Source organism: Callorhinus ursinus, unplaced genomic scaffold (assembly GCF_003265705.2).
Source record: "Callorhinus ursinus isolate GAN/ISIS: 27379988/994484 unplaced genomic scaffold, GSC_fseal_2.0 scaffold59, whole genome shotgun sequence".
Taxonomy (NCBI): domain Eukaryota; kingdom Metazoa; phylum Chordata; class Mammalia; order Carnivora; family Otariidae; genus Callorhinus; species Callorhinus ursinus.
This window is the reverse complement of record NW_027397121.1, coordinates 5,443,343-5,469,415: the sequence shown is the minus strand read 5'-3', so window position 1 is coordinate 5,469,415 and position 26,073 is coordinate 5,443,343. Positions and strand designations below refer to the sequence as shown.

Below are 26,073 nucleotides of genomic sequence, written 5' to 3'. Positions count from 1 at the left end.
TGGTCCTGGAACATCCCCGCTCCTGCACCTCCCTCAGCTGCCGCGCCCGAAGCCTGCACCAGAGGGCGCTGCAGGCGGGCCGTGGGGAGCTTGCGGTGGGCGGAGTGCAGAATCAGGGGAGACTCCAGGACGCGCGGTGATTGGCCCCGGCCGGGGCGGAAGGGGGCGGGGGGGGGGGGGGGCCCGGGCTGCGCGGTGACGTCAGGATGGTGGGGGCGGGTCCGGGCCGCGCAGCGTGTGACGCCGCGGCCGCGGCGGAGCTAGGGATTAATGGGAAAAGTTTTGGCAGGCTTCGGAGGATCCTGCGGAGCCTGCGGGACGGCAGCGGCGGCGCGGGAGGCGGCCAGGACAGGTCAGTCCGGGTCGGGGGAAGCGGTAGGCAAGCGGCGGAAGGAGGCGGCGGGCCCGGGCTGAGGCGGCCAGTGGGGCCGGGGCGCGAGGCCCGGCGGGGAGTGGGATGGGGGGAGCGGCAGGGGTCTGCGGGCCGAGCTGCTGCGGCTTTCCGACACCCCGGCCCCGGCCCTGGCCGGTCCGCGGTGGTTTGTGGCTCTCCTGGCGCCCCTGAGCCCCTGGCCTTTTGGTCCCCCATCACTGAGCCCGAACCGCGGGCCTCCCCCACCCGACTCTGTGCCCCCTCTTGGGCCTAGTGGTTCCGTCTCCTCCCACTTCTGTGTCCGGGAGCCGGGTCTAAGGCTCGGGGTCCTCTCTCATTCCCTCCCGTTGCCTCTGACCTCTTCCTTCATCCCTTCTCTGGTGTCTCCAAAGCCATTGCCCTCTCTACCCAGGGTCTTCTCGGGGGATCTTCTCTGCTCCTCTCGTTCTCTTTATCTCGTGCCTTCGGCCTCCCATCCTTGCCCTGTCTTTGCTCTCTTTTCCCATCCCGGTCTCCTCCTTCCCCCGTTGCCTGGCCCCTCTCAGGATACGGTTTCCGGTCATCTTCGTGGTGTCATTAGGCTTTTTCAGCCCTTTGCCAGCAATCCCTGTCTATCTAAGTCTGGCTACCCTCAGAGGCCCTATTTTTGCCCGTCTCTCTAATTTCCTTCTGATTAAGCCCTGTCCCCTGTGTTGCTGTCATCTACCTCCCGTTCCCTCCCAGTCCCTTGCCTCTCCTTCACGGAGAAGCCTTAGCTCCACACACTACTCTGCTTTCCCTTGACTTGCTATTGAGATACCCCTGGGGTGGGGTGGGGGGTGGCCAGCCCCCGATGGAAGTAAGGGCTGAGGTGAGTAACAGGCGTGTCTTTGTGGGAGTATTTACTTGGGTTTTGCATCAGGAATGGTGTCCAATTTGTAGACCACTCTTATAATCTCAGCTTTAATACTTCCCCTTTATGGGTTTGTTGACTTCCAGGAACCCTTGGGGAGAGAGCAGCCGCTGACTTGGGTGTGTGCCAGGGGTAGCTGGAGGCCTCATCCAACTCTTTTCCCCTTCCAGGAAACAGGGCTCTGTGTCTTTCCACTCTGGATCTACCAAGCACAGTTACACCACGATATTCCAGGTTATCTGTGCCCTCACTCCCACCCTTCACCCTGTGCCCTGTCCCCAAACGCTAAGAGGAGTGGCCAGAAGTTGTGCCCCAGAGAATGCCTTAAACTTTTTCCTCTGTACTGGCCCAAGACATTTTTTTCCTACTTGAGTTTTGAAATAGATTGCTAGCCCGATAGCCCTGAGGCTAGCAGGCATCTGTCCTATTTACTGGTCACCGCGGAACCAGCTTCTGATTCTCACTTGTGCATCTCTGATCCACTGAATGTTAGAGCCTCTGTTGTAAGTCACTGAGCAGGTTCTCTCGAAGGTTCTTCTCCCTCCCATTTTCCTTGAGAACTTAATTTCCTGTGGATCCAAGTGGGAGGCTGACCCTAAGTTCTGGGTCCCTTTGCCCTGTCAGGTGGATATCTGCCTGGGGAGGTGGTGGGGCTGCATTACATAGACGGTGTCAGTGTCTCTGTCCAGTCACAAAGATGCCCTCTCTGGGGCCAGAAAGCCTGCTGCCTTCCTGGTCTTTCTGGGGGTTTAACCTTCTTGTCAGGCAAAACGTTCTTTTCAGGTGCCTTCAATCTGAGCCCCTTTATTTGGCATTGGTCCCCTGGAGAGATCTTTAGGAAATAACATTATCCTCTGTTTCTGCCCAGTCTGATCTTGGAGGATTCTGAAAGCATGACCCACTCTCACGTTTAGAAATGAAGGCCTGTTGTTTCACCTGGCTCCAGGTTTCTAGGTCTTCTCTTTTGAGGATCGTGCTCTCTGTCTTTGAGCCAGAATTGGACACAGAATTGGCAACTTTCAGGAGCTGTGGTGGAGAGCCAAGTGAACGAGCTTAGACCAGACTTTAAAGTTTTGGAATCCTCTTGTGCACTGACCCTTTTCTGTGAAAGAAATAGGACTGTGGGCCTCTGAGCCAGTCCCCACTCCATTGACCCCTGAGCCCCTCCCTAAGCAGTACTTGGATGGGATTTGGGCAGAATGGACCAAAAGGGGTCCCGTGTTCTTATGAAAAGCATCCCTCCAGGGTTTTAATGGGTCATTCTGATGAAGTTGAGGTCATGTGTTTGGCAGTAAGTTAGTCCAGTCTCTGACTCCCAAGGACTTTACCTGACTCTTTTGAGAGGTTTGCTCCTCCTCTGTTTTTGCTTACCCATTAGTGGTACTCTGCATCGAGGCAGCAGGTGAGAGGGGCTTAAGAAGAGGTCAAGTCCAGTCCTTATGGAGTGGCTTGGGCACCGCCAGCTCTGGCTGGTTAGCTTCTTGCAGCTTGTCCACCCTGCGGCCTAGGTGGATGGTCAGGGTTATCAATGACCCAAGTTCCCATTCAGTGAGTTTTGCAGAATTTGGGTCAGCCGTCTCTCTTTTTCAAAGGTGTGGGCAGACAGGGGCAGGCCCCAGACATTATTCTACAGAGGGTATAGGCTATCAACTCCTTAGTTTAATGGACTGTTCTTTTTGTTTGGCTCTTTCTTCTTGCCTCTCCACTGTTTTCCTCCTTTGGTGTATGTCTCTACCCTTCCAGAAGAATGGCCCTTACCCCACCTGTGGCCCTTCAGATCTCTTCCCTCAGGGCCTGATAGAGGCTAGCCAGGGTTGCACGCTGACCTGGGAAGCATGTAGCCTTCTGCTTTGGATAGAGTGCGGCCGTTCTGGCTGTTGTGCAAGCCGTCCCGAGGGCCTGCAGATCCCGGCATGTCCCGGGACAGTGCAGCTCCTCTCTCTCAGGAGGAGTCAGACCTGTCACCTCTAAAGGCCTCAGCTCCAGCGCCTGTCCTTGCGGCCCACCTCCTAGGGTGTTCCCTGCTGGCTGGGGAGCTGAATTGCAGGGCCTGCCTCCAGTGCCTGAGTAGGGCCTGGAAGTGCCAGGAGTTGCCCCACTGCCCTGCACTGTCCACGCTGGGATCTTCCTCTCCCCACCCAGCATCTCCATGGACTTTGTCCCCCCAGGCCCTGGCTTGTGTCATGTCAGAAGTTCTGTGTGCGATGCCCTCGTCTGTGCCACGTTGTCCCAGATGGCACAGCGGCTGCTTCTTGTAGATGGTCTGATGTCCCTGAGCATTTTGCTGTGCCTTTGGGTCCAGGGGGAGGAGCCACTCACAGCAGCTGCAGTTCACCACGTCAGAGGAGAGCTGGGCGCGTGCTGGAGCCTGGCAGGGAGGAGATGGCCCCTTGCATCAGGTTTCAGCCATGTGGGTCTTCTTCTTGGCAATTGGTTCCTGGCCTTCATAGCTCTGAGGCTGGCGATTCGGGTGTCATTCTAGTCCTGTTGCCACAGGGCTTTGGTCAAGGACTCAAGCATGACTCAGGGCATCTCCCATTTCTGAGCTGCCACCTGTGGAGGATGTTGGGCTCCAGGTCCTTCTTCACTTTGCCAGCCCCTTCTGCCTCACCCCGGTAAAATCAGCCAAGCCAGTGTCTGATTACTTGGAGATGAGCAGACTACTTCCAGGATCGGGAAATATTTGCTGACTCAGGCTCAGAATAACAGCATCTCAGGGTGGGTGGGTGGGTGGGTGGGTAGGTGTGTGTGTGTGTGTGTGTGTGTGTGTGTGTGTGTGTGTGTGTGTGTGTGAGAGACAGAGAAAGAGCCAGCTTACCAATGAGCGGTTTTTGAGTTCTAGTGTTTACATTAACGCTGCTTTTCTGACCCCTGGTGGCTCTCAGCTAAAGATGTTGGGTTTCCTTCTGTCCTGCAGTGTTGCGTGGTGTTTTGGGCATGCACGTGGTACTCACGCAGTGGCTTCTGTTCACCGACAGATGAGGACAGATGCACCAAAGAGGTAATCCCGTTTTCCTTACATAGGACCTCTGACGACCGACCGACTGAGTCATCCCAGATTTAGGATCCTGACCTAAAAGATGAAACAATTTCACTAGGGCTGAGTTCCCAGATCCCAGGTGCCTATCATAAAATTTGATACTCATTGCTTCCACATAGTGGGCACTTATTAAATAATTATTAAATGTCTATGGCTTGTGTAGTTTTTTGGGGAGCATTGAGATTTACTCACCTTTACATGCATTAAAACATAAATTCCACAAGGGTAGGGACTTATTTTGTTTCCTGTTGTGTCTAGGACTGCCTAGTGCTGAGGAGATGCTCAAATATTTGTTGAATGAATCAGTGTTCAAACTTTTCTTCTCTGTCCGTATGGATGCCAGGCCGCAAAGATGGTGTCTATCATTCTTTCCTTTATGCAGCAGACATTTCTGAGTGTCTACTGTGCACCAGGCAGTGTACTAGACACGTGGAAAATGATGATAGCAAAAAACCCAGATGCAGTTCCTGCCTCATGCGTCCAAAGTTTGTTGGCACATATGAGATCTGGGCATGATACACAAGAGTTTTTTCTTCCATCTCTGCTGGTGTAGCAGGTCTTCACCAGTCTGAACAATGCTCTGGGCCGCTCGTTACTGTTTCCCTGTTTGTTCTCAGGATGCCTGGCGGATTTTATAAACTCCCAGAAGGGGAGCTGCAGGGAATTGGATGTTCATTGTCTCAACTATCTGGGAGGCCAGGCTGTGGTGAGGTCCCTGCTGGGGGCCAGGGGAAACATGGGCTCCTGTCTGATTTGTTTTAATCTCTGAAGTTCAGTGGTTCCAGCAGCTGTTTATGGGCTTCACTTCCCTTTCTCTGCCTTTGACACCCTGTGGGTTTTCCTGTTGCCAGACAGGGTGCTGAGCCCATATGTCTGTCAGTCTGGGGGCGGTGGTCAGGTCGTTTGTGGATCCTGCAGGAAGGGCTCAGGCAGGGGCCCCTCCTGTTGTCAAACCCATACCCAGTCCTCTCGTCTGAAGGAAATGTGAATGAGGAAGAAGGGGGATGTGGGGGGCTGTGGAGGTTCCCTGAGAGGGGTCAGGTAGAAGGGAGAGCTGCTGAGTCCGTTGCTTTGTCACTCATTCCAGCGGCAGCTGGTCACAGTGGCAGCAGTTGTACCTGTCCAGGGCTTACTTGTCCAGTTGATCTCTGAGCTTGGAGCTCCCACTCTCAGCGAGAAGTGTTCTTTCTTAGTTTCCACCGACAAAAGTGAGGCTAGGGCTTTATCAGATTTTTCAGTGCTAATCTCAGAAGACTGTGGTTTGGTGGGTATCTTAGTCTTTCCCATCTGAGGCACTTCTGTGGGTCAGGTCCTGTGACAGATGTTTCGGATACGGTCCTTGGCTGCTCCCCTACTCCCACCCCCCCCCCAAGTGTGTGGAGTCTAGCTGGGGAGAGAAGACATATGTACAAAAAGATTTTGAAAATATGAAGAGAGCTGACGGGTACTGAGAACATACTGTGCAGGGATACTCATTTAGAGGAGCAGGTCATCACTTTGGATCAGCTTTGTCCCTGAAGAAACTGGGTTTCAGATTGGGCCTTGAAAGAAAGTTGGTTTATTTTGAAGTCAGCTTTATTTTTAAGATTTTATTTATTTGTCAGAGAGAGAGAGAGAGCACAAGCAAGGGGAGAGGCAGAGGGAGAGGGAGAAACAGGCTCTCTACAGAGCAGGGAGCCTGACGCGGGGCTCGATCCCAGGACCCTGGGATCATGACCTGAGCCAAAGGCAGATGCTTAACCGACTGAGCCACCCAGGTGCTGCTGAGGTCAACTTTAGAACGTCATAAACAAGGATTCTCAAACTTTTTGACCTCAAGACCCCTTTACACTCTTAAAAAAATTACCAGGGACCCGAGAACTTTTGTTTACCATAGTAGAAACTAAAAACCGAGGAATTTTTTAAAATTACTAACTTACTAATTCATTTAATATAATAATAAACCCATTACATTTACCACAAATGACATTTTTAAGAAAAAATAGCTATTTTCAAAACAAAGTTGAGAGAAGTGGCATTGATTTACATTTTTGGCCATCTCTTAATGTCTGGCTTAATAGAAGACAGCTGGATTCTCATAACTGCTTCAATGTTCAGTCTCTTGAGATATGTTTTATTTGAAGGCTATGAAGAAAATCTGGCCTCACACAGATAGCTTGTTGAGAAAGAGGGGGGTAATAGCTTTTAATAGCTTTTGCAGTTAATTGTGGGTGTTCTTCTTTGATACGATACCAAAACTGGACAAGTGGTAGTTTCTTAAAGATTAGCTGGAATGTGGAGTCTGAAACCTTACCAACGGAGTTTTCATACTTTGTAACATTAAAATCCACTGGTCCATCTTGTACTTTAAATGGATCTTTTACTTTAAGTTGGTCACCGGAAAATATTGGTTCACTGAGTCATATAAATCTTCTAAATGTTGACATGTTTCATTTTATAATATCAATAAATCATATTAATACCACTGATCTCAACAGAAAAGCGTTCAAGTGTTGGGAAGCTGTCAAGCTCAGAGTGGTGGATACAAGTTTTCCATAATTTGGATTTTCTCTTGAAAGCTTGATTTTTATCACTGGTAACGTACCGTCAGGTTTTTTGTTTGTTTGCTTAAAGATTTTATTTATTTATTGAGAGAATGCACACGTGGGGGGGGAGGGGCAGAGGGAGAAAGAGAATCTCAAGCGGACTCCCCACTGAGCGTGGAGTCTGACACAGGGCTTGATCCCATGACCCTGAGATCATGACCTGAGCCAAAACCACAAGTAGGACATATAACCAACTGAGCCACTCCTGGGTGTCCCCATGCTGTCAGGTTTTTTTTAATTGAATCTCCATTTTCAAGAAAAAGTCTGTCAAATACTCAAAGTCTAAATAATTATAATGTTACTTTTTTCTTTCAAGTAAAAATGTTGTTTCATGAAAAAAATGACTAGCTTACAGCTCAGTCTCACAGTTTTTCTTGAGACAACCATGTCACTCTTAATTTGTTACAAAGAATATTTAAAAGACATGTACTTAAGAGTCACAATTTAATAAAGTCAGGTTTTAATTGTCTCATCCAGGACAGCTTTTTTAAGATTGATTTATTTATCTTAGCACACAAGCAGGAAGAGGGGGAGGACGAGAGGGGGAGAACCTCAAGCAGGCTCTGACTCCCTGCTGAGTGCGTGGGGCCCCGACCCCACCACCCTGCGACCATGACCTAAGCTGAAATCAAGAGTCAGCCGCTCAACTGCCTGAGCTACCCAGATGCCCCTTGTCTAGGACATTCTTAAGTGAAATTGGAACTTTATTATCTTTTATGGTTCTTTGGATTGACTGGGCTCATCTGGGCAGTTCTCAGTTGGGGTGTATTGCTTTAGTCAGATGGAGACTGGGGTAGGAGTCATGGGGGCTCAGCCGGGCTGGACGTCCACACTGGCTCACTCACGTGGCTGGCACTTGGTGCTGGCTGTTGACTGGAGTACCTACATGTGGCCTGTCCATGTGCCTTGGGCTTCTCACAGCATGGTGGCTGGATTCTGAGCAGAAGCTTCCTAAGAGTGAGTATACTGAGAGATCCAGGCATGAAGGGCAAGGTTTCTTATGACCTAGCCTTGCAAGTGACACGGTGTCCATTCCTTTGTCTTTTCTTGGTCACAGGACTGGTTCAGATGCAGAGGACTATACAAGGGTATGAATAACAAGAGACACGGTTCACTGGGAGGGAGAGAAGGCTCCTTGGAGACTAGCGACTACAACTTTTGAGCATCCTTTATGTGAGGTAGCCTGGCCTGTATATGAGTAACACTTCCAGGAGAAAAGTCCACCTTCTCACGATTTCCGTTCCTGGAGACCACCTTTAGTTAGGAAATTCTTAGCAGGCTGAATGCCAGGTGACGGAATTTGCACTGTATGTTTTTGGAGCAGTGGGTAGCCACTGATGGTTTTGGGGCAAGGAATGATTGTGTCAGTATTGCATAAAGGTGGATTGAGTAGAGGAAGAACAGAGGTAGAGAGGTTAGGTAGGAGACTATTGCAGTAGTCTGAATGGAAGGAAATTCTTCCTCATATTAAATCTGAGTTCCTCTGGTTGCTGTTAAAATTACTGATTTTGATCTTTCAGCCACACAGATGAAGTACTCAGAGCAGGGCTGGAGGAACCCCGCCTCCCTCCTTATTTAGGGGTGCTGATACATGAGAGAGATCAAAAGCTTCACAAAAGGTAGAAGGCAACTAAAGTTAGGCTTTATTGTCAAGGCACAATAAGAGGTTAATCATTATTTATTTGAGCTGGGGGCGGACAGAGGGAGAGAGAGAATCTCAAGGAGACTCCACACACAGCCCAGAGCCTGACTTGGGCCTCAGTCCCTCGACCCTGAGGTCACGACCTGAGCCGAAGCCAAGAGTTTGACGCTCAACCAGCTGAGCCACCCAGGCGCCCCAAATCATAATTTGTTAAAAGAAAAAGCAAAAGAAAGCTAAAGCTTCATGTGCAGCCACTGACGATGTTTTAAAATATACCCCAGTTTGGCGCTCATAGACCGCTAGGAAGCTAGGAGAAGAGTGAGAGGAAGAAAGAGGGGGACAAATTCGGGAATGGTAGGGAGGGGGAGAAAGAAGGGGGTCAAGAGGAGCAAGCAGCAAAAGGAGCTTGAAGGAGGGCGAGATCGGAGGAACTGCTCCCAGCTGAGGGACGACTCTGGGCAGACGGCAGAGCTGGCGGAGAGCCGGCTCCTTCTGTGCTTCCCTGGGGCCCTGGCCTCTGGCTTTCCGCACCTCCCCTCCTCACCCTGTCTGTCTGGCTTTTCTGTCTGTGAAGAGGCCATGGGAAGAGCTGGAGCGGATTTGCTGTCGGACAGACCTGGGATGACTCTTCGCTCTTGTGTATGGGGTCCTGACTTAATGATTAAAATGAACCTCGGGCGGTGCTGGTTTGGCCCCTTTCTTCTGAGGTGGGGAGCTCAGAAAGACATGCCTGTCTGAAACAGTTCTTTCCCTGACTTTCCAGCTGTGGCCCCGGGAGCCCAGCCTCAGTGTGGGGGAGCCTGCAGGTTCTCTTCAACAGCTGGTGTTCTGGGCAGTGTATCGTGACACCCCTTCTTTTTTTTTTTTTTTCCGAGTCCAATCTTCAAAGCCTAACTTCCACCCAGCCTTGTCATCACCTCAGCAGCTCCCCGAGACCGTTGGCGGATTCTCCACAGCTCCTGGTGACACACCTGTGAAAGAGTGCTCCCATGGGGAGGAGCCTGAAGGGAGAGGCTCCTGGTGTTGTGGGAAAACCACTTCATGCTTGAGTTCATTTCTCGACTGTTAGACTAACAGGTGCCTAAAAACAGATTTTCACTGCCTTCATTGTAATCTTCTATAACTCTTTGCTCCTTGTCTAATTACTGCTTCTGGCACTTCCCTCATCCGAGAGTTGTAACCTCAGAGGCACACATTTATTTGGCTACCACTCCAATGGAAGTACGGGCCAACTTTGCTCTGCCGATGGCAGCTTTCGCCAAGCAGGCCACCCTACATGTGTAGCAGTCTGCAGGCCCACCCTCTCCTCAGAAACAGGCCGTCCTTCAGTGTGCCAGAACCCAGAGCTTTACCTATCATCCCCTTTTCCAAACAAGCAAAGGAGGTATGCTTTTCTCAGTTTCCCTTAATTGCTTCCAACATTGCCTTGTTCATGTCTCTTACTTTCTTCACTTCTAGTGCTAGAGACATTTTGGGCAGGAGAATTCTTTATTGAGTAGGCTGTCTGTGCATTGTAGGATATTTAGCATCATCCCTGGCTCGTACCCACTAGATGTTAATAGTGTCTCCCCCGCTTCTGCCTCCCTTTCCTGCAGCAGTTATGAAAACCAAGAATGTCTTCAGACATTGCCACATACCCCCTAGGGGGCGAACTCTCCCCCCCCCCCCCCGGGGCCCCCCCCCCCCCCCCCCCCCCCCCCGTTGATAGCCTTTGCCCTGCCGCTTCGCCTACTAAATATTCCTGGCCATCTGGGCCCCCTGGGGAATATCACATCAGTAGAACCAATACAGTAAGCATGCAGCTCTTACACTGGAAATGTTTCCTCCTCAGTCACCTCACTGGGCCCTTGAGGGTTTGGGGAGGGGTGAAATAATTCACAATGATAATCATTGTCAATAACTGTGAATAATTCACAATGAGCTAGCATGTTCCAACTCAGGAAGAAGCCATAACTGATATCCGCGCAACAGAGGGACAGTGTCCAAAGGTGGAAAGCAATGTCCTGGAGTGGTTGTGTTTGTCTTGTCTTGCTTTTCCAAGTATGTCAGTGTCTGGGCCAAAACCACCTTCCTATAGCTCCCAGAGGCGCCGTGTAGAATAGAGTTGGTACTATGTCGCAGGTAGACTACCGTTAACCTGTCTGTTCCTGGTATCAGACATTACCAGCCGATGTGGTGCTCTGATCACAGCAGTCTTCCTCTTCTCTCTGAAGCCACATAGGTTCTCAGAACCCTCTACCCAAGGCAGTTCTCAGGAGAGAAGGCTTACCTGCTGTCCCTGATCGTGAGCTTCTCTGGGTCATTTCTTTCCAGCTTCCCCTCCTGCAAAAGCCTTTAGGACAGTCCAGAGATCCAGTGGGTTCCCCTTGGCCCTCAGCACTTACATCTTAGGATGAACTCCTGCGTGGTCCATTGGAAGGTCCAGGTTGGAGATTACCCTTCTTCTCTAAGGAGGCCCTCCAAAGGCCAAAATGCTCAGTTCCATGAAATTAATTCCCTACCCCTTAGATAATAGCAAGCAGTGATAGCAAAAGAAAGACCCTGGCCCAGGACACTGCCAAGATTCCTGCTCTGGTCCTTCTTTCATGTGGACCAGAGGTCTGAACTCTGTTTCTTCCACACTCCTGGGATTTGTCTGCCGTGGTGTAGACGGGGTCATGGCCCCCGCAGGTATCCAGGCCATAACCCCTGGGACCTGTGGATGCTACCTGATACGGCAAAATGGACTTTGCCGATGCGATTAATTTAAGGATCTCGAGATGGGGAGATTATTCTGGATTATCCGAGTGGGCCCTAAGTGCAGTCACGGGTGTCCTGTGAACGCGGAGGCAAAGGGAGATTTGCTACAGAAGAAGGCAGCGTGACTGCTGCAGCAGGATGCTACCCCGCTGGCTCTGAAGATGGAGGAAGAGGCCAGGGAGCGCCAGGAACACAGCTCTAGAAGCTGGAAAAGGCAAGGAAGCAAATGCTCCCCGAGAGCCTCTGCAGGAAGCGTGGCCTTGCCAATACCTTGATTTTGGAGTGAAACCAGTTTTGGACTTTGGCCTCCAGAGCTGTAAAAGAATAAATATGTTTTAAGCCACTACGTTTGTAGTAATTTGTAACAGTGGCAATAGGAAACCACTCCAGGCCCAGTGGGTGACGTGGCTGGCCCTCATTCTTATTTCAAGGCAGTCTTAGAGCACCCCCTTTTTTTTTTTTAATTTTTTTTTGTTATGTTAATCACCATATATTACATCATTAGTTTTTGATGCAGTGTTCCATGATTCATTGTTTGTTCATAACACCCAGTGCACCATGCAAAACGTGCCCTCCTCAATACCCATCACCAGGCTAGCCCATCCCCCCACCCCCCTACCCTCTAGAACCCTCAGTTTTTCAGAGTCCATCATCTCTCATGGTTCGTCTCCCCCTCTGACATACTCCCCTTTTCTTCCTCTCCTGTTATCTTCTTCTTTTCCTTTTTTCTTAAAATATGTTGCGTTATTTGTTTCAGAAGTACAGATCTGTGATTCAACAGTCTTGCACAATTCACAGCGCTCACCGTAGCACATACCCTCCCCAATGTCTATCACCCAGCCATCCCATCCCTCCCACCCCCAACCACTCCAGTAACACTCAGTTTGTTTCCTGAGATTAAGAATTCCTCATATCAGTGAGGTCATGTGATACATGTCTTTCTCTGATTGACTTATTTCACTCAGCATAACACCCTCCAGTTCCATCCACGTCGTTGCAAATGGCAAGATCTCATTCCTTTTGATGGCTGCATAATATTCCATTGTGTATATATACCACAACTTCTTTATCCATTCATCTGTCGATGGGCATCTTGGCTCTTTCCACATTTTGGCTATTGTGGACATTGCTGCTATAAACATTGGGGTACATGTACCCCTTCGGGTCCCTACATTTGTATCTTTGTGGTAAATACCCAGTAGTAGAGCACCCCTTTTATAGCAGTTCAAGATTCTAGGTCCTGCCTTTTCCCAGACTAGTATTCGAAGCAATATGTTCTTTGGAGGAACCTTTTAGGGAGTTCTTGGGGAGTAAAAGAAAAGGCCTCAGGTAGTGTCTGATCCTTGCTTTTGGAAGTCACCCCACACCTTCAGTCAGATGAGTAAGAAAGGGTTTCTTTCAGACTGTTGAGGCTCCAGGATTAGTTTAAACCTGACTCCACTTCCATCTTCCACTCATTAATATGCAGCTATCGGGTACCTCCTGTGTGCTAGGCATTGGGGCTGAAGGAGTGAACAAAGCAGATAAAAAAGTCCCGTGCTCTCATGGTGGTTATGGTGGAGAACAAGGAGAGAGCCAGAATTATGTAGCTAGCATGTCAGATGGTGGTCAATGCTATATCGTAAAAAATAAAGTAGAAGGGGCACCTGTGTGGCTCAGTCAGTTAAGTGTCCGACTCTTGGTTTTGGCTCAGGTCATGATCTCAGGGTCATAAGTTCAAGCTCAGTGTGGAGCTTACTTAAAAAATAAAATAAGGGGGCGCCTGAATGGCTCAGTTGGTTGAGCGACTGCCTTCGGCTCAGGTCATGATCCTGGAGTCCCAGGATCGAGTCCCGCATCGGGCTCCCTGCTCGGCAGGGAGTCTGCTTCTCCCTCTGACCCTCCCCCCTCTCATGCTCTCTCTATCTCATTCTCTCTCTCAAATAAATAAAATAAAAAATAAAATCTTTAAAAAAAAATAAAATAAGGGACGCCTGGGGGGCTCAGTTGGTTAAGTATCTGACTCTTGGTTTTGGCTCAGGTCATGATCTCAGGGTCGTGAGATTGAGTCTGGTGTCGGGTTCTGTGTGGAGTCTGCTTGAGATTCCCTCTCGCCCCCTGTTCGCGAGCGCTCTCTCTCTCTCTCTCTCTCAAATAAATAAATACATAAATCTTTTAAGAAAAGGCAGGAAAGCATAGTCACACTTTTAAATAGGGGGCTTGAGGAAGGCCTCACTGAGAAGGTAGTATTTGAGCTCAAAGAGAAGAAGGAGCCATGTGTGGGAAGAATCTCACAAGCAGAGGGAAAGCAAGTGCAAAGGCTCTGAGGCAGAAACATGGCTGGTGTGTTTGAGGAATAGTCAGGAGGCCACAGTGGCTGGAGTGGAACGAGGGGAGAAGAGCCTGGAAGATGAGGTCAGAGGTGTGACTGGGGCCAGATCACTGTTGACCTTACAGAAGTGTAAAATTTCTCACTTCACCTGGCCTTTAGCCTCTTCCTTCCTTTCCTCCCCTTCACACCCCCTCTCAGTCTTTATGCCTGTGTTCCTCAGTTCCTTTCCATAGATTATTTGTCACATCATACCTGGGGCACATCAGCAGGTAAATATAGTCAACTTAAAATATTAGAAGAGGGAAAAAAGCAACCTCTTCTTGCTGAATAATAAAAGCAGCCCCACTGTCCGTGGAAGTGTGGAGCCGTGTTCCTAGAAATGCAGGTTGGCCGCTCCGCTCTTCCCCAGGCAGTTCTGGGGTGGTTCCTGGGGGTCAGCTTCTGGATTAGATTCGGCTTCTCCCTTGGCGCAGACGTCACAGCTTACTCAGGTCACACACCTGACAAATGACGGAGCTGAGGTTTAAACCCTTTGGACCCCGTGTGCTTATGAATGTGTGCATCTGCAGGCCGTGAGCAGAGGCTGAAGGGGAAATCAGGGCTCTGGATACCTGTCCTGCTCAGCAGTGTGGGCCCTACCTAGTCCAGCAGGACACTGGGCTCAGACCAGCAGTGACTGAAGTGATGTCAGCTCCATGAGAACCTCCAGGCCCCCATGCCTGCTACTTCTTCCCACTCCACTCTACCTGGGCTACTCAGTGTGGTCCCACAGATGCCCACCTGAAATTCTTTCTTAACAGCTCATTCACCTCCCTTACCCTTCCTCCCAGGAGCGGCCCTATAGCCTGCCTTCTCCCCAGCTACCCAACCAGGAGGCTCAGGGCTGCAGGGAAAAAGAGAGCAAAGCGCACAAGCTGGTGCCACTGCATGTTTATGGTTATCACTTAGATCATCTCCCCAGAAATTGGCTCCTTGATGGGCAAGTGCCTTGTGCAGAGGTGCTCACCGAGCTCTTGTCAGACAGTAGAGTGCCTGGATGGCCGGCCTAAGTGGCTTGCTTCCCAGAGTAGCCCTGGCACTAACCTACCCCAGAGCCCTGTCTGGGAAGTCATTTCACGGGGCAGCAGTCAGACATCTGTAGAAGGAAACTTAAGGCCCCCTTTCCTAGTTCTTGCTCTTCCATTTGGTTGAAGCTTAGTGGAGACAAATGAGGTTTTTGGTTTTGTCAGAATCTTTTCCATATGTCTCCGTCTCTCCACTTCCTCCACTCGGGGTCCTAGTAAGGCTCCTTTCTCATACCTCTGGCTCAGCACCTACCATAGTATATTATGGTGGAGTTATTGTCCACATTCTAGGCTCGGACTGTGAATTCTTTTGAGAGCTGGGCTCACCTGTGTCTAATCCCCTTCCCATTCCCGACAGAAGTCAGTAGCTATCAGGAGCCAAGTGAGGCTGTGGCTCTCAGGTATTGAATGCATTGTGCTAATTACTTGACATGCATCCACCTTGTTTAATGTCAGCCTGAGAGGTAGGAATCATCACACCCTTTCTACAGATGAGCGTGCAGAGGCTCAGACTGTTAGGAAAGTTGCCTAAAGCTGCACAACTAGTAAGTGGCAGAGCTGAGATTTGAACCCCGGTGTGTAAAGCTGTGTCTTTGATGACCACACAGCACGGCCTCACCAAGGAGGATAGATGGTTGAATCTAATTCTTCCAGTTTGGAAAGTACCTGCTTGACTGGCCAGACTGGTGTTGACTTCCAAGAACACTCCCTGCTTTCGAGCACAGCAGAGTGTCTTGTTGGTCACTGAGCAGAACCAAATGTTGGCAGGCTTTGGAGCCCCCTGCAGAGTCTTGTTCCAGGTCAGTGGGAAGAGGAGTTACTGAGAATATGGCTGCACTTAGTGTCTCCCTGGATCTTCTTCAAGGTAGCATGCAGTCCCCCTCAAACCGGAAGAAATAACCAGCCAACTGGTGGGCCAGGCATGTAGAGTAGAAGAGACTTGTAGGAGGGAAAAAACAATCTCTGATCCAAGTGACCAATCAGCCCATTTTCAGTCTGGTGAAGGGAGAGAAGAAGGAGAAGGGGGCCCAGATATGCACATAGGGAGAGAAGAAAGGAAGGGAAGTTGTCTTTATTCGGCTTCTCCCTTGGCCCAGACATCACGCCATGGATGAGCTCACTGTACCTCACACCAGCCTGCAAGAGGTGGGTATCGGTATACCCATTTAACAGATGAGGCGGTGTAGAATCACAGACGTTAAACAGCTTACTCAGGTCACACACCTGACAAATGACAGAGCTGAGGTTTAAACCCTTTGGACCCCATGTGCTTATGAGTGTGCATCTGCAGGCCGTGAGCAGAGGCTGAAGGGGAAATCAGGGCTCTGGATACCTGTCCTGCTCAGCAGTGTGGGCCCTACCTAGTCCAGCAGGACACTGGGCTCAAACCAGCAGTGGCCTTATATTTTTCCCCTTTCTTGTACCTTGCCATCCCTGGTTTATTTTGAGAGAGCTATTTTTATTTTGGCTCCCACTTCCTGGCTGGACGCTGGGGTTGGGGTGCAAGGAAGGCATTGGGCATCAGAAGAGGCAAAGGCAGGCTTAGGTGGCACCTTGGTGCCCTCGGCTGGGCTCTGGGGACTGTGTTCAACTGCTTGCCTTGATGAGCTCCTCAGGTCAGCCATAGGCCCAGGGGGTCCTGGACAGAGGGACGGTTGCACTCCTCATTTCTTTGCCTATCAGAAGGGAATGAGCCTCTCCCCTGGAGTGGAACAGGAAGTAGCATGTGGCACTCTTTATATTTTTAGCTCACTGGTTGTTTCTGAGGCTAATAACTTTGAAGGAATATGGGGTCCTGGTTAGGAGCCAGAATCCGTGGGTCTAAGTTCTGGCTCTACCGGTAGCTTTAGGCAAGTCACTTTATGCCTTGACGGCTTCCTTGTCTGTAACGTCGGGGAGCGAACCATAGACCCTACTCCTCAGGGATGACTTGAGGATTAAAAGAGCTAGTCCATGTCAAGGCACAGCTGTGGCACTCATTAGGTGTTGATTGTTTTATTGTTAGCGTATCTCTGGACCCTTGGCACCTCACACCACGAGGTGGATGCCAGTAAATGTTGGTTGGACTGAACAGCTTGAAGACTATTGGTTGTCCTGTTTCCATCAGAATGTTGGCTGGAGTGGGTGTTGACTGTAGTCAGTGACTGCCTGCAAGGCCCCACAGAGTAATTCCCATGGCAGCTGTCTACAGTCCACAGCCCCCGGCCCTGATTTTGCTTTTGCACCTTTCTGAGGCTCTGGCTTTGCGTTGTGAGCTCTGGAGGGGTTGGGGCCTGTGTCCCATGGGTGCATACATTACCAGGTGGTTCTGGGTGCTTGGGCCCAAGGTTCTGAAGGAGGGGCTTGCCACTGGCAAGCTGTTGTAGCTAGTAACAGTGAAGGACATCTTTGGAAACTTGTACCTGGGGGCTCAGAAGTTAATCAGATACCACCAGTGGCCAGTATTATGGGTATTTGGGAAACAGTGTTTCTTAGGATCTGGAGCTGGCACTCAGGCACAAGCGTTTCCATGTGTGTGGTTTTTAATTTATTTTAAAATGTTTTAATTATATAAATAGTGCTTATTCGTAATAGACAATTAGACTACTTAAGTCGGGTTGCCTGGGTGGCTCAGTCAGTTAAAGCCTGCCTTCAGTCCAGGTCATGATCTCCAGGTCCTGAGATCGAGCCCCACATTGGGCTCCCTGCTCAGCGGGGAGTCTGCTTCTCCCTCTCCCTTTGCCCCTTCCCCTGTTCATGTGTGCTTGCGCTCGCACACACTCTTTCTCTCTCTCTATATATATATCTCAAAGTCTGAAAAAAAAAGAAAAAAATACTTAAGTCATGGGGCCATAATGGATAGCATGCAGTATAGTCAATAATATTGTATTACAACTTTGAAAGTTGGTAAGAAAATGAATCTTAAAAGTTCTCATCACCAGAGGAAAAAAATATTTGTAAGTTTGTATGGTAACGGATGGTGACTAGACTTACTGTGGAGATCTTTTTGCATTGGATATAAATGTTGGATCATTATGTTGTGCACCTGAAACTAATGTATGTCAATTATACTTCAATAAGAAAAGAAAATACAGCTGAGCACGGAAAAGGAACTAAAAGTCATACATTATCATAGCATCCATAAGTGACTGCTGTAAATTTTAGTCTATGTTCTTTCAGATTTTCTATGTGTGTACTTACTTGGTTTTCTTTGAAAAGTGGGATCTTATTTAACAGTCAGTTCTGGGACTTGCCTTTCCCATTTTTCAGGTGGTTTCTTCTGTCTGCTCGCTAACCTTCCCTGCCCTTTGTGATTGAGCAAAGAAAGGCATCTTGCCCAAAGGGAGGCATCTGGGAAGGACCGAATGACTGTTCATTGCTGTGATGGTTTAAAGGGCAAAAAGGTGCCTATTTCTCCCCATCCGTATTTCTCCCTTTCCCCCTCCCTGTCTGCTGTCCCTCCCCACCTGTCTGCCTTTTTTTTCTCCTTCCATACGAAACCCAGAAAGGATACCGCCTCCAGTCTGAAGGTTTCTTTTCATGGCTTTTAGGGAGAACCCTTTCATGATTTCAGAAAAAAAGGTACACAGAGAGGAGATGGGAAGGATCGTGCCTCAGCCTGGGGGGAGGGAGGTGCTTGGGAAGAATAATAGAGAGGAGGGCCTGGGTCCCTGGCTCTGGAGAAGGAATTGGATGATAGGTCGGGGGGTCAGGGCGGCTGTGGATGGCAGTGTGGTCTCCTCTCTGACAGGGCAAACAGGATGACCAGGCAGAAGCGTAGAGAATAAGGAGCCCAGATATGGGTTGGAAACAGGGAGAAGGAAATATGTCTCGGTGGGACATGCTCCTCCACCGAGGCCCTGCTCTTTCCATGAACTTGCATCTGGTCTACTTTCCCCACCTGGCGGGGCCCAGGCCAAGTGGTCTGACAGGTCCGGTAGACCCAGCCCTGCTGACACCCTGTGTTAGCTGCTCCGTGGTGCCTCACTGGGCGGTAGGCAGGGGTCTGAGCATACTAGTCGGGCATAGGGAAGATGTTCCCAGCATCCTCAGCAGCTCAGATTCCATTCTAGAAAAACAGCCCAGAGTCAGGGAGAAAACTAAAGACGGGGTGTTCTAGGAGGAATAGGCTATGCCTCCCCATTATTTCTCACAGAGTAAAATGGGGTGCCTGGCAGGAGGTGAGGAAAAGGCATATCTGAGCCCTGAGGGTGACTGAGACTTGGCATCTCAGGTGTTTTCTGGACCACTCTGGTCTGCCTGCACACAGGCTGGTGTTGCGTGGCGGGGCCAGGCGTTCATGATTACGAGCAGGCTGATTTCCGTAAGCTGTGTGTTGCTGTGGGCCTCACTGTGGGTCATACTTGTTTTCCTGTGGATCCGAGTCCTGGGGCGACCTGGCAGATACTGTCTGGACCACAGAGCAGGGTAGCTTCCCGTCCGTCCCCTCAAGCCTGCGCTGCCCCTCTCCCTTCCTCCACTCCTGAGCTATAATTAAGTTCCTGCGTGAAACCGAATCCCTCAGCTGACACACGCTTGTAACTGCAGTCCCCGTCATTGGGCAGCTCGTCTGGGGTGACTCTTGGGGCTGGTGTGTCAGCCTCCAGACAGTCCTGGGTAGGTCTGTGTAGGAGGTGGAGACCCGCCAGGAAAGGGGTGGGTCTGGTGAGGCAGGGGCCGGCCTTGCCCAAGAGTCAGAAAGTGGGAAGTCATGGGGGCGATGCAGGGCTGGTGAGCAGCCAGAGAGTGCCGGGGGACACAGAGGGGGGAGGAGACGGACAGGCTGCCTTGCAGGGCGAGAGGGCATGGACAGAGACAAGCTTTCGAATCACTGAGCCACGAGGCAGATTGTGAGCAGTTTATGTTACATTCTTTTTTTTTTTTTTAAGATTTTATTTTTTTATTTGAGAGAGAGAGAAGGAGCAGAGGGAGAAGCAGACTCCCTTGCTGAGCAGGGAGCCCAACCCGGCACTCCATCCTAGGACTCCAGGATCATGACCGGAGCCGAAGGCAGATACCTAACCGACTGAGCCACCCAGGCGCCCGGTTTATGTTACATTCTGTATGTTTCTCTAGCATTTTAAAAATTGAGATCTACTTCACATAACATAACATTCGCTACTTTAAACTGTGCACTTCAGTGGTTTTTGGTATACTTACTATGGTGTATCACTGCTGATTCCAGAACATTCCCGTCACCCCCAAAACAAACCCTGTACCTATTAATAATTAGTCCCAGTACCACCCTCCCCTCAGCCACTAACCTATCCTTTTCTATGGATTTCCCTATTTCAGACATTTTGTATAAATGGAATCATACAATGTGTGGCCTTTTGTGTCTGTCTTCTTTCACTCAGTGTAACGTTGTCAAGGTTCATCTGTGTACTTGCTGTCTAAGTAGCACGTAATGGTACTTCATTCCTCTTTATTTCTACTTGTTGGGAAATACTGCATTTTGCTTATCCATTCAATAGTTGGGTTGCTTCCATTTTTTGGCTGCTGTGAACATTCATTTAATAGGCTTTTGTGTGGACATATGCTTTCAGTTCTTTTGGGAATATACCTAGGGATGGGATTGCCCGGTCATGTGCTAATAACTGTGTGTTTGATATTTTGAGGAACTATCTAAGTGGCTGCACAGTGCCCTCACTCATTTATTTGTTTATTAGGTTGATTAGCTGTTTATTTTTCATTATAAAATATACGTAACATAAAATTTACTATTTTAACCATTTTTTAAACGTACAGTTCAGTGGCATTTAGTATATTCACACTGTTGTACAACCATCACCACCCTCCATCTCCAGAACTTTTTTTCATCTTGTGAAAATGAAACTTTGTAAATAATGTCCCACCCCACCCCTTGCCCCCAGCCTCTGGCAACCACTGTTCTACTTCTGTCTCTGGGCATTCACCAGGCTCTTTAGGTCATGAGTGGAATCATCCAGTAGTTTTGCTTTTGTGACTGGCTTACCTCACTCAACATAATGTCCTCAGGGTTCATCCATGTTGTTGGTTATGTTAATGTCCTTACCTTTTAAGGCTGAATAATATTCCACTGTATGTATATATGGGGCATACCTTGTTTTACTGCACTTCACTTTATTGTGCTTTGGAGATAATGCTTTTTTGCTTTTTTTTTTTTTAAATGAAGTGAAGGTTTGTGGCAAACCTGCATGGAGCAAGTCTCTGGGCACCATTTTTCCAACAGCATTTGCTCATTTCACATCTTTGTGTCACATTTTGGTAATAACTGCAATATTTTAAACTTTTTCATTTGTATTATATTTGTTGTTGTGATCTGTGTGATCAGTGATGATGAGTCCTTGAAGGCTTAGATGATGGTTAGCATTTTTTAGCAATAAAGTATTTTGTAATTAAGGTATGTCCATTTTTTAAGACATAATGCTCTAGTGTGTGCTTTCCTTCTTTGCCCTGGGAAACAAAAAAACACTGGACTCACTTTATTGTGATGTGTGCTTGATTGCAGTGGTCTGGAGCTGAACCTGCAGCATGTGTAAGGTATGCCTCTAGCACATTTTGTTTATCCATTCATCCGTTGACGATCCGTTCATCTGTAGCTTTCACCTTTTTGCTATGTGAATGTGCTACTGTAGATATGGAGGTAAAAATATCTGTTCATGGCCCTGCTTTCAGTGTTTTGGGGTATATATACCCTGAAGTAGAATTGCTGGATCCTGTGCTATTTTATTTTAATTTTTTAAGGAACCACCATACTGTTTTCTGTAGTGGCTACACTGTTTGACATTCCCAACAGCAGTGTACAAGAGTTCCCATGCCCTCACTCATGATCGATAGCTTGATTGAGTATAGTATCATTAGAATTTTGAGGTCACTGCTCCATGTTTCAGTATGAATAATTAAGTTAATTGGATTTTGGGTATTTTGTAAGTAATCTGGTCTTTTTCTGCTCTGAAAGATGTAAGGATTTTCTTTATTCTTGGAATTTAGGCATATCACCAGGATATAGCTAGGTATTTGTCTTCTTTCCTTAATCCTTGCAGGGCCCTAATGGCTGAAGAGTCCTTGGGACATTTTCTACTATTTGTTTCCTTCAATGTCTCTGTCCTCTACTTCTAGGACTCTTAATAGACTTTGGACTTTTGGACTTCTTGGTTCACTGCTAGTGTGTGGAAATATGATTGATTTTTAAAAAATGATTATTGACATGCAATATTGTATTAGTTTCAGGTGTACAACAAAGTGATTCAATATATACATTACAAAATAGTCGCAGTAAGTCTAGTTACCATTTGTCACCGAACAAATATTGTTACAATATTATTGACTATATTCCCTATGCTGTACATCATATCCTCGTGTCTTGTTTATTTTATAACTGGAAGTTTGTACCTCTTAATCTCCGTCACCTATTTCATCTACCCTCCCCCCCACTCCCCTCTGGCAACCATCAGTTTGTTCTCTGTATCTGTGAATCCCTTTCTGTTTTGTTTGATTGTTTGCTTTTTAGATTCTACATATAGGTGAAATTGTATGGTATCTGTCTTCCTCTGTCTGACTTAGTTCTTAGCACACTACCCTCTAGGTCCATTCACATTATCACACTTGGCAAGATTCCATTCTTTTTTATGGCTGAATGGTATTCCATTGTGTGGAATATTAGTGGACATTTAAGTTGTTTCCATATCTAGACAATTGTAAATAATGCTGCAGTGAACATAGGGGTACATATGTCTTTTCAAGTTGGTGTTTTTATTTTATTTATTTGAGAGAGCAAGCGTGTGAGAGCGCAAGCGGGGGAAGGGCAGAGGGAGAGGAAGAAGCAGACTCCCCGCTGAGCAGGGAGCCCAATGCAGGGCTCTATCCCAGGACCCTGAGATCATGACCTGAGCTGAAGGCAGACACTTAATGACTGAGCCACCCAGGTGCCCCATTTTTTTTTTTTTAAGTAGGCCCTACACTGGGTGTGGAGCCCAACGCAGAGCTTGAACTCGCAATCCTGAGATCAAGACCTGACCTGAGATCGAGAGTTGGACACTTAACTTAACATCCCAGTGTTTTCATTTTCTTCAGATAAATACCTAGAGGTGGAATTGCTGGATCATATAGTAGTTTTAATTTCTTGAGGAACCTCCATACTGGTTTTCATGGTGACTGCAACAGTACACATTTCTACCAAAAGTATACTAGAGTTCCCTTTTTTCCATACCCTCGCCAACACTTAGTTCTTGTTTTTTTGATAATAGCCATTCTAACTATTATAAATGTAAGGCAATATCTCATTGTGGTTTTGATTTGCACTTGTCTGATGGTTAATGATGTTGAGTGTCTTTTCATGTGCCCGTTGGCCATTTGTATATCTTTTTTTGGAAAAATGTCTGTTCAGGTCCGGTGCTCAGTTTTTAATCAGATTGTTTTTTGTTTGTTTGCTTGCTTTTGCTGTTGAGTTGTAGGAGTTCTTTAAACCCATACAAACTTTGGATGTTAACCCCTTATCAGATGTATCATTCTCAAATATCTTCTCCCATTCAGTATGTTGCCTTTTGTTTTATTGATTGTTTCCTTTGCTGTGCAAAAGCTTTTTAGTTTGATGTAATCCCATTTGTTTATTTTTGCTTTTATTGTCCTTACCGGAGGAGACAGATCCAAAATATATATATATATATATACACACACACACACACACATATATATTATTGAGACCAATGTCAAAGAGCTTATAGCCTGTGTTTTCTTCTAGGAGTTTTATGGTTTTACATCTTACATTTGAGTCTTTAATCTGTTTTGACTTTATTTTAGTATATAGTGTAAGAAAGTAATAATGCTGCAGTTTCATTCTTTTGCATGTAGCTGTCTAGTTTTCCCATCACCATTTATTGAAGAGATTTGCCTATTATATATTCTTGACTTCTTTGTTTTAAATTAATTGGTCATATAAGTGTGGGTTTATTTCTGGGCTCTCTTCTGTTCCATTGACCTCTATGTCTGTTTCTGTGCCAATGCCACACTGTTTTGATTACTGTAGCTTTGTAGTGTAGTTTGAAATCTGGGCGCATGGTACCTCCAGCTTTGTTCTTCTTTTTCAAGATTGTTTTGGCTATTCAGGGTCTTTTGTGGTATCATTCACATTCTAGGATTATTTGTTTTAGTTCTGTGAAAAATGCCATTGGTATTTTGATAGGAATTGCATTGAATCTGTAGAGTGTTTGGGGTAGCGTGGACATTTTAACAATAGTAATTCTTCCAGTCCATGAGCAGGGGATATTTTTGCATTTATTTGTGTTGTCTTCAGTTCTTTTCAGCAGTGTCTTATAGTTTTTACAGTATAGGTGTTTCACTTCCTTGGCTAAATTTATTCCTAGCTATTTTATTCTTTTTGATGCAGTTGTAAATTTTCTTAATTTCTCTTTCTGATAGTTCATTATAGTGTATAGAAATGCAACAGATTTCTGCATATTGATTTTGTATCCAGCAACTTTACTGAACTCATTTATTAGTTTTGTGGTGTAAGTTTTAGGGTTTTCTATGATAGTATCATGTCGTCTACAAAGAGTGACAGTTTTACTTGTTCTTTTCCAATTTGGGTGCCTTTTATTTCTTTTTCTTGCCTAATTCTTGTGGCTAGGACTTCCAATATTATGTTGAATAAAGTGGCAAGAGTGGGCATCTTTGTCTTGTTTCTGATCTTAGAGAAAAAACTTTCAGCCTTTCATCACTGAGTATGTTGTTAGCTGTGGGCTTGTCATATATATGGCCTTTATTATGTTGAGACATGTTCCCTCTATACCCACTTGGTTAAGTTTTTATCATAAAGAGATGTTAAATTTTGTTAAATGCTTTTTCTACATCTACTGAGATGATTATATGATTTTACTCTTCATTTTGTTAATGTAGTGTATTATGTTGATTGATTTGTGGATATTGAACCATCCTTGTTGCATCCTTGGAATAAATCCTACTTGATCATGGTATCTGAACCTTTTAATGAATTGTTGAATTCAGTTTGCTAATATTTTGTTGAGGATTTTATGATTAATTTTATATATCAATCTTGTGTCATTTAACCTTGCTGAATTTGTTTATTAGTTCTAATAGCTTTTTAGTGGATTTCTTAGGCTTTTCTAAGATCATGTCATGTAAGATCATGTTATCTGGTAATATAGTTTTACTGTTTCCTTTCCAACCCAGATAACTTTTATTTTTTTTTCTCTTTCCTAATTATCTTGGCTAGAATCTTCAGTACAGTATTGAACAGACATGGTGAGAGTGGACGTCCTTACCTTATTCCTGATCTCAGGGGGAAAGCTGTCAGTCTTTGGAGCTGTTTACTTTTGAATAGTTAATTATTGACATGCTACAAAATTCAGAAGGTATTCCCTCTTTCCCTCCCCTGTCTCTCAGCTGCCCAGTACCCCCTCGTGGAGGCAGCCCTCTTGGTCACTTTCATTTATGAGCATGTACCTATATGTTTTCTATTATTATGTTATTACTTTTCAGGCAGATGGCTGTCTGCTGTGATCACTAGTCTGCCCCTTGCTTCACGTATAGTATGTTGTCCCTCCTGGCATACCAGTACACTGTGGCACTTCCTCATTCTTTTTAATTGCTCCCTCATTTGTTGTATGGGTGTGCCATTCTCTATTTATTCACGGATGTACAGGTGATTTCCAGTCTTTTGCTGTAGTGAATAACCTTGCCTTGTGTCATTTTGCACACAGATGAACAGATTGACAATGATACTGCATGACAGATGCAGAGATGGAGATGTGTGGGAAGCATGTGGGGGGAGAGGGAAAGGCTCCTGGAGGAAGCTGGTTGATGGCCTCAGGGTGAGCACTGGCATACGAGGTGGGCCTTGCAGGCCGGAAAGGATCGCAGTAGGCTGGGATGTGGGAAGGGCAAATGTGAGTGAAGGAGCAACAGCTCAGATGTGTTCGGGAAAATCAAGAGTATCAGTTATCAACTGCCTCATAACAAATGACCCCAGAACTTAGTGGCTTAAAATGACATTTGTGATCTTGCAGTTTTTGTGGGTCAGGAGGAAGGTATTACTGTGAGCCATTTTAGAAGGCTGCCTCCAGCAGCAAGTCGTAGTGAGGATGGGATTGGCTGGGGCAGGCCAACAGGACAGTATGCAGCCATTATTGTAGCTAATCCAACACGCTTGGCCGAGAAGCTGAGATTGATGTGAAAACAGTGGGAGCCAGCAGAAGGCCCTTGAGTAGGAGAATAATGTGGTAGCTGTCATCTTGGACAATTAATGTGCTAGCATCATACTAGAGGGGTCAAAATGGAGAGAGATACACAGCAAGAGAATTAGCTGAGGAGATAGCTGTATTAACCTAGGTGAAAACAGTTGCTTCTGAGCACCTTCTCTGTACTATGTACTTTGGCTTTAGGTTTTCTTGTCTTTGAAAGGACTACAAATTTAGTTTGCAGCTGAGGAGACTAAGCCTCAAAGAGATA

General features: G+C 47.1%; 1 protein-coding gene across 1 annotated transcript in view; it reads left to right on the top strand.

Annotated features, from left to right (window-relative positions):
* The first annotated feature begins 214 nt into the window (after positions 1 to 214).
* PPARD (peroxisome proliferator activated receptor delta) overlaps positions 215 to 26,073 on the top strand; it is an 85,952-nt gene continuing 60,093 nt past the window's right edge. Inside the window, exons 1-2 of the mRNA XM_025862428.2 lie at positions 215 to 352; positions 4,183 to 4,266. The gene's annotated coding sequence lies outside the window, so the exon portion shown is untranslated. The remainder of the gene's footprint in view (positions 353 to 4,182; positions 4,267 to 26,073) is intronic.